This window comes from Falco naumanni, chromosome 11 (assembly GCF_017639655.2).
Source record: "Falco naumanni isolate bFalNau1 chromosome 11, bFalNau1.pat, whole genome shotgun sequence".
Taxonomy (NCBI): domain Eukaryota; kingdom Metazoa; phylum Chordata; class Aves; order Falconiformes; family Falconidae; genus Falco; species Falco naumanni.
The window spans coordinates 35,044,986-35,065,133 of NC_054064.1; the positions used below are offsets into that span (position 1 = coordinate 35,044,986).

At 45.3% G+C, this 20,148-nt stretch overlaps 1 long non-coding RNA gene across 3 annotated transcripts in view; it reads right to left on the minus strand.

Annotated features, from left to right (window-relative positions):
- The window catches only part of LOC121095559, an 88,469-nt gene that overhangs the window by 16,820 nt on the left and 51,501 nt on the right, over positions 1–20,148 (minus strand). For all 3 annotated transcript variants that reach the window (XR_005830149.1, XR_005830148.1, XR_005830147.1), the window contains 2 exons: positions 14,208–14,300; positions 731–861 (listed from right to left, as the gene is read on the minus strand). This is a non-coding gene — a long non-coding RNA (uncharacterized LOC121095559). The remainder of the gene's footprint in view (positions 1–730; positions 862–14,207; positions 14,301–20,148) is intronic.

Below are 20,148 nucleotides of genomic sequence, written 5' to 3' on the forward strand. Positions count from 1 at the left end.
CTACCAAGTTACCTCCACCATAGACAAAATGTGTGTTTATCTCAGCTTCAAGCTTTAGATCTCCTTATATCCCTGTCCACTAAATTGAAAAGCTTTCTGTTATCAGCCCCCTGCTCCCTGTGTTCATACTCACAGCCTGAGATCAAATCATGCCCGGCCCATCTTACCCTTGAATCCAGCAGGCTGACCCCTTCCAGGCGCTCGGTGCCCGTCTTCTTCTCCTGGCCCTTACCCCTCTGCTACCCATGGCCTTCCATGATTCCTCTGTGTGGTCCCTCTTCCCGATGTGGTCCCCCTCCCCCACATGCACCGGCCACAGCTCAGCACAGGGTTTCCACACCAGCCAGACCCGAGCAGTGCCGCCTGCGCCTCCCCCGATTCCCGGTCCCTGCGGGCACGGAGGGTGCTGGCCAAGCCCTGTCCAGAGGTAATGGCCATGCCCTCACCTCCCACCTCCAGCTGCCACCTGACAGCCCAGCTCACCTGACAGTCCAGCAGCATCTCACTTCCACCCCAGATGTCCCACTGGTGTCAAAGCAAATGCCATATGGGCAGCTGGCATATCAACACTCTCCCCATCTACCACATTTGTCATCTCATTAAAAACAAAAGCCAGTCTTATCTAGCGGTCCTATTTTCCATACCCGCGCGTTGATTGACACTAATTAGAATACATTCTAATTAATTATACATTAATCAAGTCTCATATCATCTATTCTCCTGGACTTACCCGCGTCGTACCCACCGGTCCTCCCGCCCTGGCACAAGGCTGCGTGCCTCCAGCTCCTGCGCGCACTGCCCAGGCCCCGGCGCCCCAGCCTGAACCATCACTCTTCCACTTGCTTTTTCTGGCCAGTTCCACTGGTGAGGAGAAAACAAGAAAAAGATGTTAATTTGAGAAGAACTTTGTGTTTGTATGATTCAAAATCAATACACAAAGAGTACCGGTACAGCCTCACAGCACCCCCCAGGGAAAAGGCGGCCACAGTCTGATGTTCCGGAGCAAAGCACCACCCAGTGCCACTGCTTAAACACCACAGCGACCAGGAGGCCAGACTGCGTTGGTGCCAGCTGCTTATGGGCGAGGGGAGAATCTGACTGCCTGGGTGGACTACCTCCGAGGCGAAAGAGGTGGCTCAGCTCCTCTGAATCATTTCACCTGTGAAAATTAAGGGAGTAATGAGCACAAGCAACACCATTTCTGATGGTGTCCAGAGAAATATGGCAATCCAGCAGCACAGATCAGCTGGCTAGTACAAGGGATCAACACTGACTCGGAGCTAGCAGTAAAGCCACCTTACTTGGGGTGGCACGTAGAACACCCATAAGAGGTAGGAGAGTTTCAACTATCCTCTTGTCACTTGTTTTAGGTGAACAAGGGCAAAAAATTACTTCTGGAGGAAAAAAAAATAATAACAGGGAATCTAGACCAGGAGTTGCAAAAAAAACCCCCTCTCTTCATGCTCTCTGACTACGATAGCACTGTAGGGCTTTCTGCACACCCCAGAGAACAGATGTGGAATACAACTGGTCCATCCCTGGGGAAAAGAATTGTATTAAAAACATGCAGACCGATTCTCTGTTTTGCAAGTGAAAAATAAATCAAATAGGAGTAAATTTTTGACTGGTTCTTTTGTCACCAACAGAAACAACCACCCCAGAATCCGGATAAGGGGAAGGCAAAGCCACTGGTGTGTAGGTGTAGCACTGCACATTGCAACAGCAACAACAGGAGTTTCCATTATGGTGTGAGCGGTACAGCATATTGCACTATTGGCTGCTGGGGCTCAGCAGAGACTTGCTCTCATCCCTTTCTATCAGCAGAGCCAGGAAAGTCATCGATTCAGAGGAAAGGGGTCCATCTCAGACCCCACGTGGGATGCGGCCAGGCCCCTGGTCCGCCAAGCCTAAGGAACAACCAGGACCTGTGTCAACCAACTGGTTACAGCGGAGCTGAAAGAATACATGAAATAATCCAAACCAAATCAATGTTTGTATTGGAGATGTTTAACGTTTGATATACTTGAAGCAGAAATGGCTTAAACAGACTTGCAAATCCAGCCTGGTGTTACACTAATTACTCTAAACGAATTCACCAAACTGTGCAAACTGCTGAGTCTGTACTATAAAAACCTTTCGTAAATACCAGGCATTGGGATCCAAAACGCTTCAGCGCATCCTTGGAAGACAGGACTATCATGGCAACTCACAACTCAGTGGCAGTTTGTAATTAAAGAAACATTAGCCAATTAAAATTACTGCAGGTATAACCACTGAGGGTCTGAAACCATACCATTGCCAATACTGGAAGTAGTCCTGGATTAATCTAGCCACATACTTCTTTTAATAGTATTTTTCTTTCCGCAAACGCTTAAAAAAACCCAACAAATTTTAATACTTAAAAAAAAAGGGCCTGTGCACCACACCTCTCTGTGCATTTCCCTGTAGCGATGCCCTGTGATGTCGCACATGAAGTTTGCTCCTGCAAAAGTCTGCGGGAACACAATAGGATTTTACAGAAGATTCAAAAGCATAGTTTTATCAATGCGGAAACACACAAAGATGGCCTAATCTCTAAGCAAATATACTTCTGATTAAAAGAAAAAGGCCTAAAAAAAAGCTAAACTTAGCCACCACAGATAAGAACTACTGCCATATGCTGCTACATAGCTTCACTCTCATTCAGAATCACAGGGATCAACAAAACATTGTCAGGAATTATGTCAGTTAGCGTGGATGATAATGCAGAGATTAGATTAATTAAACTGATAAATCCCAAGCATGGATCAAAAGCATCCAATATGGAGAAAGCAAGCCGAATGACAGGTGAGAAGTAGCACCAAGATTTGCAAAGGTCCCGCCAGTCCAGCACGGCTGGCAAGCCTGGGCTGGTAAAATGAAGAAATAAAGAGAAGGAACCAGAGGTGGGTCTGGGTAAGGACAGTGGCGGGTCCTCCTCGGCCGCGGGGCTGGGCTGCACCACGGCTGGGGTCTGCACTGCAGCTGGGGTCCGCACTGCCCTCCTGGGCCACCACAAGGACCAGCCACCCGCAGCCTCCGCGGTGGCCCATGGCAGGGTGAAGGGGTCAGCAGTGCAGGAGACCCCCACCCTTGATCGTGCCCAGCCCAGGGAGGAGCTGCCCGAGCCCTGTGCCCTCCTCCTTCACCCCAGTATGGTGCTTTCCATCTGCCATTTTCAGGAAAATGGTGCAACCATCACTAAGAGTGAATTAAAGAAATGACATCAGGAATACTCTGAGGAAATAGAAAAAAAGAGAAACGTGCCAAGATGGTTTTTTTACATGGATACTTTTCCCTTTGCAAATTTGCTACTTAACAGAAGATAGCAATGCAAAAGAGCTGCCAGGAAGAAAGAGGTGAGTAATTCCAACCACAGATTTCAGAAGAAAAGCCTTTACAGTATACTTTAAAATATGCTTTATGCAAATATAGTTTAAAAATTAGAGGAAGAATATGTATTGTAATTCTTTTTACGTAGCATTCTCCTTGCTGCTCAAAAGGAAGTGACATTTAGCACATTAATGAGAATCACAAGTGACACTACTTTGGAAAATTAGCAAACCAGTAAAAAAGATAAATAACAGTAACATCAGAGGAAATAAAGATGTAGGCAGAAACAACCAGAAAATCTCGTGAATAAACCTGTGGAACCCACTGCCAATGGATATTGCTGAGAGTGAACATTTTATGGAATTCAGCTATGTATATAGGTGCTCAGACAAAAAACTTATTTCAGCCAGGTATTATGGAAGAGGATATAAAACCTTCTATATTAGCATAGAAATATACTCTGGATTTTTCCTATGGACAAAGGTTCCCATAATGATCCATTTTTGTGGTTTTTCCTGTGCCTTCTGAAGCATCTGACAGTGGTAAATTACAGAAGAAAGGATAACAAAGCGGATGGATTGTCAGTCTGATCTCATATGTCAGTCCCTAGATTTCTGAGTAATAAGGTGAGACTTAACTGGGGAAAAAATGAAAACTATTAAGCAAGGCAGAAAAGCACGTATTGAATACGAAACAGAAACTTAGAAAGGTAGTAAAAGCTAGAGACCTTGGGGCTGGATTGGACAGTAAATTAGAAATGAAAACGCAATAGAATTTGGCAGCAAAAAAGGTCAATGCAATTTGGAACTGTATGTGCCAAGACTTTCAGTCACAGAGCAGGGAGGATGCAGCCTATTACCGGTTTTCTAGACTTAAGCAGCTTGAATAAGTTTCAAATAAATATCCAAACATTTGGATGCTTAACAAAATCAAGCCTCAAAACCCTTTTGGATTTTCACTTTGATTTCTAACATCTTTATGTTTGGCCTCTTTTCTGAGAATTCAATCTGTTGTAAAAATGAATCTTTCAAGATAAGCACCTGCAGTTGCCAAGAGACTATTGTGTTAAGCCTGAGGATGATTTAGCATCCTCGCAAACTGGGATTTTGGTATTAGAAAAAATTGCTTCGCTCTTAGTAGCAGATACATTTCAGATGCCTGAGAACATGGTCATTGCTTCTCAGAACTTCTGGTTTAGTTATTCCCCCCCGCAAACCACAGCTATTTTACTTAAACAACACTTTATTCTTGAGGCCCATTACCCTGGCCACTGGATAACACACACCAATATATAAGAAAAGTCTCTAAATGAGACACAAAATAGTCCTTTCATTTCCAAACGCCCTGCGGCGACCTTTCCATCGCCAGAGCTCCATTTACTGCCATTCACTGATCTGTAATGCAACGAAAAGCCCAACTGAAGAACAAAATTTCCTGCACAGTTCCTCTGAAACTGAAGGATATGACAGAGTGGGGACTAAGCTCCAGAGCTGTCAGCTGCCCCTGAAAATCAACCTTACTAATATTTACTGCCCTAAGTATTTAAATACTATGATGCAGTGAATAGCAAGAATTATTTTGTCTTTGAACGTGTTGCTGCTGAACTCTTTTTATAACCAAAAATTACATCTCTTGGCTGTTTATTATTGTTTAACTAAATCCTCCACGTCAAGGAAGTTAAAATCACTTCAGCCTCGACATTCGCTAGTGATTTTCTTTGAAGAAGGTAGAAATTTATTTGGCTTGACCTAATGATTGAACTAAGCAGGTTTTCTTCAAGCCATCTGCCAAGCTAGACATATTCACTTTGCGTGCTCTAAAGTTGCATTAGAAATGTTCCTCATAAGCACAAACGGCTCAGGAAGCTTTTAAATGACTGCATTGTTGAGATAAATCCAGTGCTAAAAATTGGGTGGTTTTTTGAGAGCCTCTTTGAACCGGGAGGGAGGGGCTTCCCGTTATTTCCCTTGCAGGCTACAGAAACACATTTTTCCAGGCATTTCACTGAAAGGCTAAGCAGCAAATGCGGTCATTTAGAAAATGTAATCATCTGTAAACAGCGTATTTCCTAACAGGATGGAGAAAACATTAACAGTCAAATTTATTGAAGGCACCATTCATAAAACTTCCAGTTATGACAGGGCAGTAAATACAATGCGCACTTTGAAACAGGGAGGGCTGAGAAAGGCCGGGCAGGTCAGCAGAGCAAGGGCGTGCAATGGCAGGGCGCCGGTGCTCCCCGCCACGTCGGCAGCAGAAGCCGGCGATGCTCACGGCCAGCATCACCCAGTGTGGGGGCCAGCCCGGCCTTCCAGCCCTTCCGCACTTCCTGCTCTCACCACGCTCTGCTGGCTCAGGCCTGGGTCCCAGGTGAGGTCCCTGTACCCCCCGCGTCACCCAGGACCAGTGTCACCACTGCTGCCACCGCTCTCACCACTGCTCCAAAACGAAGCGGCACTGCACTAGGCAAACTGGCGCGGCAGAGCTGGAGGCAGGGATGGGGTTGCCAGGAGGGGGTTGAGCAGGGTGGGGAGCTGGAACTGCCCTAAGAATAGGGGGGATGGGCACAAGGCTCATGCGTGGCAAGCCCAAGCAAGCTGCAGGAATGCTGTGGGGCTTTCCCCAGTGACCCAGCAGGCTCTGGCCCCGTGAGCCACAGCACCAGCTCCTGCTGTCTCTCCTCCACTTTGTAAGAAACTCGCCATTGTTCCTTGCTGGTCAAACTCTTAGTTTTCCCGTGGTTCTTTTTGACCTAAACTGCAGGTTAACAGAGACCCAAACTATGTCTGTTGGGTACAGCAAAGCACGTAGCAAGTAACCTTAAAAAATGGGAGTTTTTAGATCAAAAAGATCAAAAAACTTGCTGTTGCCAGTTATCCCCGGTCTTTTAATTCTTGGTCATTATGCCAATAAATTATAGGTTCAAATAAATGTACTCTTCTCTGGGTTCGTGGCAGATAGCAACAAAAACCCGAGAAATGTATCCTGCTCAGTACAATAATAAACGGAAATTCGCATTTGGTATCAAACTACTGGAAAATAGAAGGATGCTGAAGGAACTCTTGCTCAGAATTGCCTGAAAGTGTTTGCTTTCACTCCACGCCAGCTGCGGGGACAGCTAATGATGATGCTAGAATGGTTTGCTGACTCTTACACAACAGTCTGAAGTACCTTAAATTGTCCCAAATGGCAACAGTTGCGCTGTGTGGTGGACAGAAAGGTCAGAAATAATGGAACTTTGCCTCGAAGCTGTTCGCAGTAACACACAGCAAACTCGAGGGCAGCTCCCCCTGCTTCTCCGGGAAAATGCAGCTTTGCTTCATTGCCTGAATCTGCACCTTTGATGACTACAGAGGTTCCTGCTCCCCGCTTCGCATGTGGGTGAGTCTGATTACTGGGAGTTGCAAAATTTACATGAGAAGCCTGTCCATTAAAAATTCCACATAATTCACAATATCAAGCACTTGGTGGAAATCAGAATGAAGACGCATTACAATGAGGATGTCAGCCTAAAACCCAAAAATGAAATTTACAAAAAATATTATTGCTCGGTAGGAAGGATTGACTAGAGTGTATTACACTATTAATTTTTAAACAACTGCAGTGAAATAAAGCCAGCTGCTAGAGTGATCAGAGTGAAGCAGGCGGGAAATTAAAGGCTAAGGTTTGTACCTGAATTCAACTCATACCCCTGAATGTCTATTCATTATAGCGTCTAAAGAAACAGGAATTTGTCAGGCCTTCAGGTGGTGTAAATTAAGAACACTTCCATTTGTTTCAGTGTAGTGATCTCTGTTTACACCAACAGAGAAAACGTAGCTTCAAGTCCTACTCCTTGAATTTAATCTTCTGGCTTTTGCTAATATATCAAAACACTTTTTTACAGAAAATTACTCCTGCTAATTTTATCAGGCTGCCTTCAGAGGCTAGGAATGCCGAGTCTGATTTTTATCTTGGCTAAGTTGGTATAAAATCAGAAGCTCAGGCTGCTTTGGTGGCAATACCCTGAACTTCTGCAGAGCAGCGGAGATAATCCTCTGACAGCTCTCCAGGGCTTCTGTTCTAGCCGAGAGCCCGCATTCAAATACAGATGAAGGGCAAGTGCTGCCTGGCTTCCTTCACGCTGAAAATCCACCTTGTTCTGGTGGATCCAGCCCCGCTTGCTATTCCTGGACCCCAAAACAATAGCTTTTTCTCTGCAGAACCTCACACTGGGGATCAAGCTGCAAATTGCAGAGACAAGCAAACACCCCCCCATCAGATAAACCCCCGAATGAGACCTTCTAAATCCCACACTTGTAACAGAGGGAACTTGGTTGCTTTTTTGTGTTTAAAACTCAGATCCACCAGTCATCCATTTATTCATCCCATTATTTCTCCCCTGCAAAACCCTGAGCAGTCATGTTGCCCTTTAAAAAAATTTTTTAATCACACTATTTTAATGCTTGAGCAGCATTATTTGAGAATCAAATAAAACAGGAAATGAGTGGGTGAACGAAAACGGTCTGCACGTACGGGTGGTCAGCGGAGATGGCCCCCAAGGAAACACCAGCCACAAAGAGAGCGGGAAAAGCAGGTGGGCAGGGCCGGGCCGGGCAGGGGGAGCCAGCTGCAGGCAGCAGAGCTGAGCACCGAATGCCGCAATGCTGCTTCTCGAGGGACTGTAGATACCTTGCTTGAATGGTGTTTCAATGCACGGCTGCAGCTCACGTTCTCTTTGCTCTACTGCAGGCTACCTGTGCCTTGTGCCACCGCCTCGGCGCCCGCTCCCCTACCGTGGCTGCAAAGTGCAGAGCAACAGTGCCAAACCGTCGGCGAGGGAGCGGGGCCTTGGGCTGCGGGGGCCAGCTCACAGCCCACGGGGATTAACTCCACCATAAGGAGAAATCAGGTCACTATGCGCCTCGAAACAACTTGCCCGCTATTCAGTCTGTAGAGGAACAGGGTGTTGAACATAGGCAGGACAAGGTGTAGCTGGCGACAGACTCACCTGGGACTGCTGTGCTGCTGCTTCGTTGAGCTTCCATGACCAAGTACACAGTAAAGAGTTTGTAAGAATGTATCTACAGCAGGCTGGAAGACCTCCATAATGCATTAGTAGTGACACAGTCGACAATGGCATCAATAGGAGCAAAAAGAATGATAATACAAAACTGGAAAGCCAGTGAGTAGTGGGCATGCAACTGGGATTTCAGATATTACTGGAATTTATATTAGTTAGGGGAATCGCAAACCTATTTAAAACATGCTTATCATACACAAACATGAAGTGCCATCTACTCCGTGGTTACACACTGGGGTTCATAGCGGTGCCACAGAGATATAATTCTGCCATACTGGAGCATGCCCATCTGCTCTGGTACGGAAATCTCATGGAAACACATGCTACGAAAATACAGCATATGGTTACCTTCACTCAAAAAACAGCGATGCTATAAAGCGAGCAGGAGCTCCATCCGTAGCCAATACAAAATATTTGGAGACAAAGCTGCTACAGCCCCAGTCTCCTTTCATTCAGTCAGAGCTTTCCAGAAAAGAAAAGCTGCAAGGCGTCTGCAGCGCGCGATGGACTGCCCACCAACACCCACGCACCGAACAAGCCACGCTGCGTTTCCTAAGGACCAGCCCCGGAGCTGGTCTGAAGACTGCAAAGACGCAGCAATCCTGACAATGCTAACATCCACCTTGGGCAGCGCGGGAAGGGCACAAGCTGAAAACTGTCCCAGACCTAGTTCTGGCTGGTCCGAGTTCATGCTCCACCTGAGATATGTGACTGAGGTTCACAGGCATCACCACCATCAGAAGTTCAAGGCATTGCACTTTTTGTGCAAAGTATGCCGAGCGCCCTCTTGGTGCTGGGGCTCCTGCTTTCACCTGGCTCTGGGGGCCAACTGGAACTTTGGTCTGGGAGGGTGCTGCTTCTGGGGCAGCTTCACAGCATTTATTTTTACAGCCGTCCTGACAGGCCCCATTTGCGCTACCCAGTGCGGGGCAGGTCCAGCTGGCCAGGCAGCGGGCATCCTGCCCCACATTGCCCCCACTGCCCCACACTGCTGTGCTGGGGAGTGGGGACAGCAACCCACAAGTGTGCTGTGAGCCACTGACATTGGTCAAGAGCAAGAGCACCCAGGAAAAACAACTTAAATGACATTCATCATCTCTATGCGAACATACTCTTACCCCAGCATATACCATTCCCTGCCTCTGTTAAGCTCAGCTTCAGAGCCTTTCCTCTTGCACTGCTGGAATAAGGTTTTTTTAAAGGAGCGGCAGGAATTTTTTCACAGTTGCTTTCCATGCCAGGGTTGCTTTGCTAAATATCAACTATGCTTTGCCACAGTAGTGACTGCTCTTAGCTTGTGTTCTCTGGTACTTCCATTCTCCAGCCCTGCCCATCACATCCTCATTACATTCAAGCCGTCCTGGAGATACACTTCACATACCATTTACTTTTTGAGAGTCCTGATGCCTTTGCAAATTAATTAAAACGGAACTTCAAAGGCTTTTTGTAATAGATTATAGTATCTTTGGTTTCATGACATCTGTTAAAATTTACAACTAAGGATGCCATTTTTGGTGAAAAACGTGTTCTTTTACACCCAGTCCATTTATTTCTGTATTTATTTAGTGACAGAGCATCTCATTTATAAGAAACATGCAAAAGCAATCATTAATCATACTTTTGTCATAAAGCAGCTTTCTCAGCAGTCAACTAAAAACCCAGAGACAAGCTGCTCGTATGTGGGTGTTCTGGGGACAGTTAACTAAACCTTGCCAACAAAGCTGATAGAGTCACCTCTTTTTTTCAAAGTCTAGCAGAGATTTGGTAGATGAAAACAAAGAACTGGCAAATTAGACACTGGAGTTTTCTGGAAAGTATTACAGCACTAAGAATGAGAAAGAAAAGTAAATCAAAAGCAGTCAGTGCGATCAGGATTTTCAGTGTATCATTTCAGGATAAATTAAAAAGTGTTTTTATATCACTTAAACAGCTCATAGGCTGTTTCCTAGCAGCAATTTGATGCATTCCTACTCAAGTGGGAAAGAAGTGATCTCAGCCACAGACAGCCCCGTTTGACAATGTTCCTGTGCTCAAGGCCACGGTTATTTCAGCAGACAGGTATTGTCCAGCCCCTCCCACCTGCCGGTGCCTCTGCCCGGAGCCCCGTGTGAGCCCAGGGCACAGCACTGCCCTCTCCGGATTCCCCTGGGATGCTGCCACAGTGAAAGGTCAGCATTTGGTTAGGTCTCCCCTCATTTCTCCCTGCCACACCTAGCCCACATCAACAGACCTCCACTGACAACATCAGTCCTTGGCATGAGATAACTCATCCTGTGTTCACCTGGGGATTTGAATTTGTAACATATCTCCCAGCCCTGCCAAAGCACCACAACAGGGGAAAAGGAGAAGAAAAACACGAGATGCTGGTTTTGGCAGCTACAACAGGCCATAGTCTCTTCTTCACAAGGTCCCACCACGTTTGGAGCAGCCCACTCTCACAAGGCACCAGCACCAACAGAAAATTCACTCAAGCTGAAGAGCTTCTTACAGTTGTTTGTCCTGGTTTTGCAGACAGTCTTGGCACTCTGCTATCAGAATAGCTGCAGAAAAGTTTTCATGCTTTTGTATGTAATTCCTTTTAAAGAAATATGTTCTGCCTTGTTCTGTGCTGTAACCACAGTTTTTAAACACTGGCATCATCACTGACAGCACAACATGCCTGTTCATTTGATTTCTGTTTTGCCTTAATTATCATTCCTAGCCACTGAAACGGACTCTACACACGTAACAGTCTGTGCAAGTAAGTTGTGAGTAATCTGTACAGGAGTTAATTTCAGTACATCAGAATTCTAGACTCCTCTCTCTGTGGATATCAGCACTTTAAAGAACATCACTTTCTTCTGTTGGTGAGGACCTCCCAGCGCTGTGCTGCACCCACGGGCACCCCAGGTCCCGCAGCCAGGGCCAGGTCTGGCACAGGCACCGATGGGCACAGTGGCAGGGGCTGCCAGGGACAGCTGGGACTGACCGTGCTCCTGCGGTTCTTTGCTCTTGGTCATACCCCCTACGCTTTGGGACGATCTCTTTGCACCCTCACCCCGTTTCTCGCAAGACGCTGCTCCTCCTGCCGCCACTTCCGGGGAGCGCGCTGTCCTGTGTCACCTGGGCTGAGAATTAACGTGTTTTGGCATTGCTACTTAGGCTGACACGGCTGGCCACTTCGAGATACAGGCATGAAGGTCATTACGTGCAAGTGATTAATGGACTAATGTCTTTCCTGAGTTCTTCTCTACGCTTTAATGAATACACTCAGTATTCAGCATGAACCCAGAGGGTATGCAGCTCAGCTGATAAAACCCATCTTGCAAAAATCAATGAAAGATTAAAAAAAATAGTCTTAGCATGGTACATAGCAGCACTAGTCTGTAAAGTACCATCTTCTATCTGCAGGTTGCTGTTTACTAAACATTAATAAACAAGAAACAACTCTGAGTCTGCACTGTGCTGCAGCAAACTAGAAACTGTCCTTGTCATTCATTGATTTAAAGGTAAAAGATCTCAACTAGTCCAAAATCCTCCATTATTGTGATTTTTTTATTTTCTTAAATATTACCTCTTGCCTTTTGGAGAATATAGACTTTGAAACACAAAAGCCAACTGACTTACAAGAGACTTGCAGAGAGTTGGGTGTCTGGGAAGTAGAACAAAGACTGCGCGGCAGTTCCGTAAGAACATTCTTCTAAAATGTGTGGTCAACAGCAGGGACTGCTCCTAATGCCCTTAGGATTTTGAGTGGACACCCTGGGGTCGGGGGGGAGCAAATCAAACCTTAGTCGTGGGTGGCTGTCTCAGATGACCAGCCTTTACCACTAGGTATGGACTTCTTGGTAAGTGCAGAGGAACAACCCAGAGCAGGTTGAAAAGAAACATTACTCCCTGGTGGGTTTTGTGGCAAACTCTGCAGCAGGATTACCCAGTAGTAGCTGATGGGAGAGGACAACAGCAAAGTCACCTGTGAGGTTCCTGGGCTCTGGCGAGGCCCCGGTGGGGTAAGTCAGACCCTAACCAAGGCCATCCAGGGCAAGGGTGGAGGGAGAGCAGCTCCAGCTATCTTCCTGCCTGAGGTCTAACACCACCTTAATCACAGAACACAGTTCACATTGTGTGCATCTGTCATTGTCACTCCTCTTCATAAAAAGCTAAAAATATTAGCTGTGTTACAAGCAAACCTCTGAAAACCAGCAGAGATCCATGCTAGTGCTGTGAAAATGTCCTATACCTCCCATCTTAAAAGGCTGTCTTCAACCTCTCACACTTGTGATTTCTGAACTTTTGTGCTTTTTAATTATGTCACAGTGAGAAAACAGCAAAGGCCATCTTAAAAAAAAAAAAAAAGGTTTAAAACTGAAAATAGGTTAGATCACTGCTATTCTGAAGTACAAATATAGACAGTACCAGATTGCCTAGGCTATCTACACCACCTCCATGCATCACAAAGCTCAGATGGCCTCAAACTAGCCAGATCTAGCTGAAAAACATTACAAAAGCATAATTCTACTTTAGCTATTTTTTGCTAAACTGGCTGGGATATTCACAGGCTCAAATACTTTGAGCTTATTGTAGATAAGGGACTTTTTGCGTTATGACATGGCGTGATTTGATACATGACTTTCCTTGACTATCTTTCCACGCTCTGCACAATGCTGCAAAAGCAAGATATGCCGAGCAGCACAGAGCTACAGCAATTTTTTTTTGGATCTCTCTAGTATACTACTGTGAAGTGAATTGTGACAACTTTTGAAGTAAAACACCCTCTTGTAGAAATAAAGCAGACCCCTAAAGAAGAAGGATGGTGGTATTACATTAGTTCAGTGTGGCACAATATTCTTTCCTAGAAAATGCCATTTAGTTGCTCTAGCATATTAGAGAAGACAGAAATCCAATAACATTCACACATTTCCATAATCTGTTGTGAAGTGCATATATCTAGTGATATCAGCATGGGTTAGAAACAAATATCTCAACATCTGGAAGCGTGTTGGAAATGAACACTGCTGAATATGAAAGAGGATCGCTGTCAAACTACAACATAGGTCTTGATTCATTGTGATCTCAAACTTGTCAATATCTTCACATAAACGAGTGAGTATCCCAACCCTATCTTTTGTGTAACTCCTACAAAACTAATTCCCACTTGACACTTCCACATGACCCACTAGGTACAAAGGCCAGAGATACAACCACGATCATTGCTCACTCCATCCACCGTCAGCAACCTGCTTCAGTCTCGTGTACATTGCATTTTTCTTACCATACATAACTTAAAACATTCCGTGACCTGTTGCACGCAACCAGAGTAAGGAATTAAGAAGGCTCTGTCTTTTGAGGTCTTTGCTGCTTTGTCCCTCATCTGCAACACTCTGAACCAGTGACCTTCCCTACAGGACTGCTTATATGCTTTCTCAAAGTGCTTCTTCAACAATCAAACATACATATCACCAGAAGAATTGCAATCCCCTAATGTAACTTGCTGGGGCAAAGAACCTTTCCTAGGGTAGTGCTCTGAGAGTGCCAAAAACCACAACAGCCTCTGCAGCATCACCCAATGTAGGATATTTTGGGTTTTGGTTTGCCCCAGTATCTTCAGCCCAAAGTAAAATTGTTGGGAATTAACGGCTTTCATTCGGTCTTCTTGTAAAATTAGCTTTTATCACACCTACCAAAGATGCCTCATGCTTTCGTAAATGCGGAAACGTGTCATTATGATGAGAAGCCTTGGTGAAAAGCCAGTCATTAAATGAAGTTAGTAGATCCACAAAATGCCACGGTGCAAGGCTGGCCAGGACATTCTTACCTTGACCTTCTTCCTTCATCAAAGTGCCTCTGGGGGCAGGGGGAACCATTCATGCCACAATGTTTTGTAGAATCAAATCACCACTTCTGCAGTCTAGGGCAAAAAATATCTGAATCAAAGGGCATCTGTAGCAATAATATCTAATATGACAAGGCAAGTATGAACCAGGTCTAATAGCTAAAGACTTTTTGACTTTTTAAGATGTTCAATTGAACGTTTAAAAGGTTTAGTCTCATAACAGGTCTAGAAAGCACCCTGGGGGCAGGCTTAAGTAACTACGCCATTAGGCAGTGAGCTGCAAATTGCCTATTAAGTCTGACTGAAACTGTAAAATTGCTTTTCACAATGCAAATTAATGTAAATAAGAACAATTGGTTACACATATCACAGACTATCAAATTGACGACAGATGATGCTTACCGTTTTTTCCCCCTGAATTAGCATTGCTTTAAAGTTAAATTTAGTGCGTGTTTAAGAGGTCTGGATGTTCCTATAATAAATTCTACCAATGCATTATAAACAGCATGCACATCGGGATGTATATCCTCTATTATATGAAATTTAAACCTCTTCTTAGGCGAGTCAGTGATAATTTCTTTCAAGCCTAATAGATACACCGCCAAGCAAGCCATTTACTCAGCAACATATTCAGCCATACCTTAACCTCATTCAGAAAAGTGAGATTATGAATCAGTTATAAAGCCGTTAGGGTGGAAGAAGAAAAGCCGTGCATTTCAAAAGCATCAACAAAATGATCAAAGACCCCGTGTCAGTCACTCGTGGGAGCAGCTGTGTGCAGTAGCTAACACCATCATTGCCAGGAGCTTTGACTGGGCATCAATTTTAAATTGGTTTCCCAAAGATGCAACACAATGTAAACCAGAAAGGCCCCCCTCTTTGACTCATCTTAGGTTAAACGGAGTCACCGGACACAGACACAACCAACCTAACTGCTTGGGAAGAACAAGGTCTGTGTCTAGTGATGACACTTTCAGTCTTGGTAGCCTACTTCTATTCCACAAATTCATCTTTCAGGAAAGTTTCTGACAGCAAGGGGCAGAGGCGCTGCAGCAGTCAGAGCAGAGTCTTCCTATTTAGTGGGGGGGGGGAGTGTTCTTATCGGAGATTCTGCTTATCATTACTAATATTTGTTATCTGAAATTTTACATTCCTATCAGCTACAGAAATAACCATCAGAAGTTGATTACAGACTCCTGCATAAATCAGATATCGTGACAGCTCCCCAAGGATCACAGGCTACCCTGGTGAGGGAAGTACAGCTGTACATGAGGCACGGGTAGCCACAGCGCCTGGGGACAGCCGCCCGCAGCCCCATGGGCGCGGTGACGTGACGTGCCGGCCGTGGGGCCACCTGCTCAGCACAGCCCCGCACCGAGGCCGATGCTGCCCAGGCGTGCGGGGCTGGCCGAGCCAGAGGACGGACAAGGGCAGCAGATGGCCACTGCAGAGCACCCTGGGGTCCCGGGGCCATGCCTTACTGCCCTGGAAAATAAGGCAGAGGCACCTCATAAAGGAAAGCTGAGACTGTCCTTTAGCAACACACTTCCAGGCTTGGGTTCTCAAGAAGAAAACAGCAGATGTCATGAGACCCGTGAGGAAAATCACCAGGGCTGGAAACTCAGCCCATATCTTGCATGGCCACGGACCAGGGTGATGAACATCTTGATGCAGCAACTGCTGTAATTTCAAGCCATCTTCATCTCTTTTCTTCACTGTTGTGCTGCTGTTTTCAGCAGCATTTTCTTCTTTCTCTGTAATTTTAATTGTGGTGTTAAAGAATGGTATTTGGAAAGAGTCTGGTACAAGATGCATAGGTCAAATAAACACCATGTTTGCTTATCTTCCAGAGCAATAAATTTTAAGGAAAAAAATAATTAGCCACAAGCTGAGACTGTTTTCTTTCAGCCTTGGGGACCTTTCAGTGGCAGTCAGCTTTCTGTGCCGCCTCCTCATTAACATATTGATAGATATAGATTAATTAGACAAAAAGGACTTACACCAAATTTGAAAACACTGACCTATATTTTACTTATATGGTTGTTTTGGTGTCCTCTGGGGTTTGTTCAGGTCTTGCTGTGTTGGCTTTGCTGAATGCATTGGAATCTTTTTGTATCACATTACTCACTGTCTGGGACATAACATTAAAAGATTTTAATCCCTGGATCAGCCAAGCCGCCCTTCTTTTCCCATAATGTTATGGCTTTAACTGGTATGTCACAGATAAAGGCTTCATTTAAATAAACTACAGCTCGCAAGCATTCAACAAGAAGATAAAATGGCATCGACTACGCTGTATTCAGCCTGCCCCCCTGCAGGGTCAGTCCCTGGAAAGGGCTGGAAGCTCGGTGGTGATGAGCAGCAGAAACCCACGCCAAGGGGCATGGGGGGATCCGAGCTACTCAGCCGCCAAGCTTCCCTATGGCCTTCCAGCAGCTTCCAAACGCCAGCATGCCCATCACCAGCTTCCACCTTGCCTCCGGTACATCTTGCTCCTCTCCTGCATCTTCACGGTTTGCTGGTTACAGAGCTACACCTTCAGCAGCCACCCCACCAGGCGCTGCTCCCGCTGCTCGGGGGAGCTCCACGTAGGTTGGGAAGGAGGTCCAGCACCGCCTGCCTCCCCCGTGGCCTCCAGCCCATCAGCGCAGGTCTCAGCCAGCACCCGGTCTCCTGGCCCTGCCTGAGCAGCTGGGGTGGTGGCGTCAGCCTGTTCAGGTTCCCGCAGCTCTCGCATGACTCGTGCTGGTACAAACAATGCTCAGAACAGCTTCCGCAGGGGATGAAAAACAGCCCTCTCTCCTTGCACGGTCGTCCCATCCTCCCCCATGGAAAAATCAATAGCCCAGAAACTAAAAAATGTCTGGATCTGTTGTGTTTCCATTGTCCCAGGTCCCAGCTGTGATCTTCTTTACAGTCAAGCAGTAATTTGATGGAAGCTGTTGTTGTACCCTCTATCTGAATATATTTCTTTGATAACAGTGTTCAGCACGTGCACCTGGCCTGAAAACTTGTATTACCCGACAACAAAGTATAAAACGAATTCTGAAAGCCACCAAATTTGAATGTTAAAAGGCTGTTTTCTGAGCATCGTGGCATTCCCTGTAAATCACTAATGGCAAAATGAAAGACTTTATGATACTGTTACTAACAGACAAAGTTAATTATTACGATTTTTGAAATGCTGGAAACAGGATACCTACGCATATAAAAACATAGTGATTTATTTTAATGCATTTTATAAGTAAATTCTTAACAGATGGATGGAGCACCAGAAGGGTAACACAAGGGAGTCAGCAGGTGGACAGAGAAGCCAAGAACAGACTGGCACTGATCAGATTATCAAATCCAAATACCTTGAGACAAGCACAAGCTGCCCACGAAATAGGCTGGCGCTGACCAGATAAACAAGCAAAAATAGCAGGGAACAGCAGACCTTTCGCAGCATCCATTTCCAGACCCAGGGCTCCTTCCTGGGGGCTACTACACTGCCACAGAGACTTCCAACAGCCATGTCCCACATGCCCAAGGCTGATGAGGCTGCACGATTGGAGACAAAGTACTGTAGGTTCCCAGGACTGGTGGCAGGAATTCGCTGCCTCGCACATACGCATGAGCACATGCCCAGTCTCTCTGGCACTATCCTATACACACACATACACAAGTGTTTTGAGAGCTCCCCATTGTTAATGTGTCCTTATATATTTGTTCTTGCCAGAGCAAATCAAAACAAGCAGGCTGTCATTCAGCTGCTACAAATAATCCTTCTCACTTTGCCCAAATAAAGAACCGGTTTTTAGAACAATTATAGAGCTAATGTTGAGGTATGCCTCTGTCTTCTCCTGCTTTCTGATGTTACCTGTCCTGTTTCAACCTCATGTTGACTTCTCCAGCTGTCCATCCCTGGCATGCAGCTCTCACCTAGGTCCAGCTGTCACTCCAGAGGTGGGCCTTCACCAAAGTCCACACCAGCATCACCACAGGAAGGTACTTTCACTTAGGGCTGAAGGGCTGGCCAGGACACAGTTCTTAACTCCTGGCCAGCTGAACAATTTGAAGTATACTCCTGACCTTCAGCTTCCACTCAGAACAACCAACTTCAGCACGTTTAGGTAAGGTTATTCCACGTACACATTTTGCCACAATTAGTAACAGGTCTCTTCACCGCTTTTATTGCCTTATCATCCTATTTCCCTAGTGAAAAAAATAACTTCCTTGTAATACTATCTTTAAAAAATGAGGGAATACTAACTCTGGCTCCAGACCAGCAGAGCTCTCGCCCACACACCTAGCCCTGGTCATGGATGCTGGCCCGTTAGACTCAGGGAGGGATTCCATGTGCATAAGGCACAGCAACAGCCTTACTGAGAAACAGAGAGACAGAAACATCACAGCATTAAGTGCTCAAAATAAGGAGACTCAAAACCTGCAGAAGAAATCAATCTTTCTGGGTCTCTTCTGCTACAATGATCATAGGTGTTGATGTAACAGTTACAAAAAATCCCTCTCCATAAAAACTTGTAATATGTATGTCAGTAGTATCTTTTAACAAGATCATCCTGAGGAACGGTCAATGTTGCCATTCCACTTGTTACTTCACATCTTTATATATTTCTCTTGACAGGCCCTTAACAGTTGAAAAGATTGTACATGATGTTTTAGAGGAAGGGGAGCTCTGACTGGCGAAACCAGAATCCTAACCATAACTAAGGTTTGGTTTCTTTCTCTTATCCTTATAGAATTAGGAAAATAATTACCTACTCAGAACATATTTTCAGAGATTACTATATCCATGTTACACATCTGCAAAAAGTCAAGGAGTTATGCTTGTCAGAAGAGAGGTAAGAGCCTTGCATATTAAAATATAACTGAAACAATCTTTTGCTATCCTATAAACATTTCCTGGACTAAATCCCACCTGGTCCCTTGCTGTTCTGAAAGCAGTTGCACAGTTTAATAGCATCTAGATAGGATTACTGTAATTCCTTGTTTGCACTTCTGCCAGCATTGCCACTGCAGAAGCTGCGTTTTGTGCTCCGTGCCGCAGCCTAAGAGCGGGGCCATCATGAGGCTTCGCTACCAGATCCTCCCCTCGCTGCAGAACAAGGTTCCTCTCAACCTTTCCAGTCAGAAAGAGGCTTGAGAATAGATTACTGAAGTTAATTTTTAGCTACACACTAAGATCATTAAGGTCTCATCTTGTAGTCCAAGGAGAATCATTAAACACAAGTGAAGTCAGCTAAAGACCGAGTGCCTTGTTTCATTAGTACTTAACTATTGTTCACCATAAATCTCGAATGAGGTATTTTGGACAGTGTGCTTTACCCTTCTGTTTTGCAGATTTACTGCTTTCCTGTGGCTCCTTCTCCCAGACCTTCTTTCCTGTGTTTGCTTTATTTTACTTTTTAACAGAAAAACTTTCCTCGGGCGTTTGCAATGTAATTTTCAGCCACAATCTATTTAATACTTTACATGTGATTCTGCCAACGTTCTTCGAGTGACGATGCAAATAAATAAGCCAGCACCTTTTTACGGTTGCTGTAAAGACTGATTTTTCCCCTTGGCCGAGTTTTCTACACATTTGTGTATTGACTTAATTCTCAGTGATCAAATCACATATTGGCTTCTGGATACAGCACTGATACATGGAAACTGGGATGTGCCTAACAAGCCAAAATACTGCTAGTCAAGATTTCCAAAAATGACTGACTGCTTTGTGTGGTCAGCTTGCAACTTTTTCAGCATGTCGTTTCTCAGGTTTTTTGGTGGGGTTTGTTGGTTGGTTGGTTGGTTGGTTTTCGAAGAGGGTCCCCCGTGGAGAGTCGGCCAAGTCACGACAGTCACACCAATATGGCTACATGCCGCGCTCACTTTATTAAACAAACAGGTTATATTTATAACTTTAACCGACCGCCCACCCGAC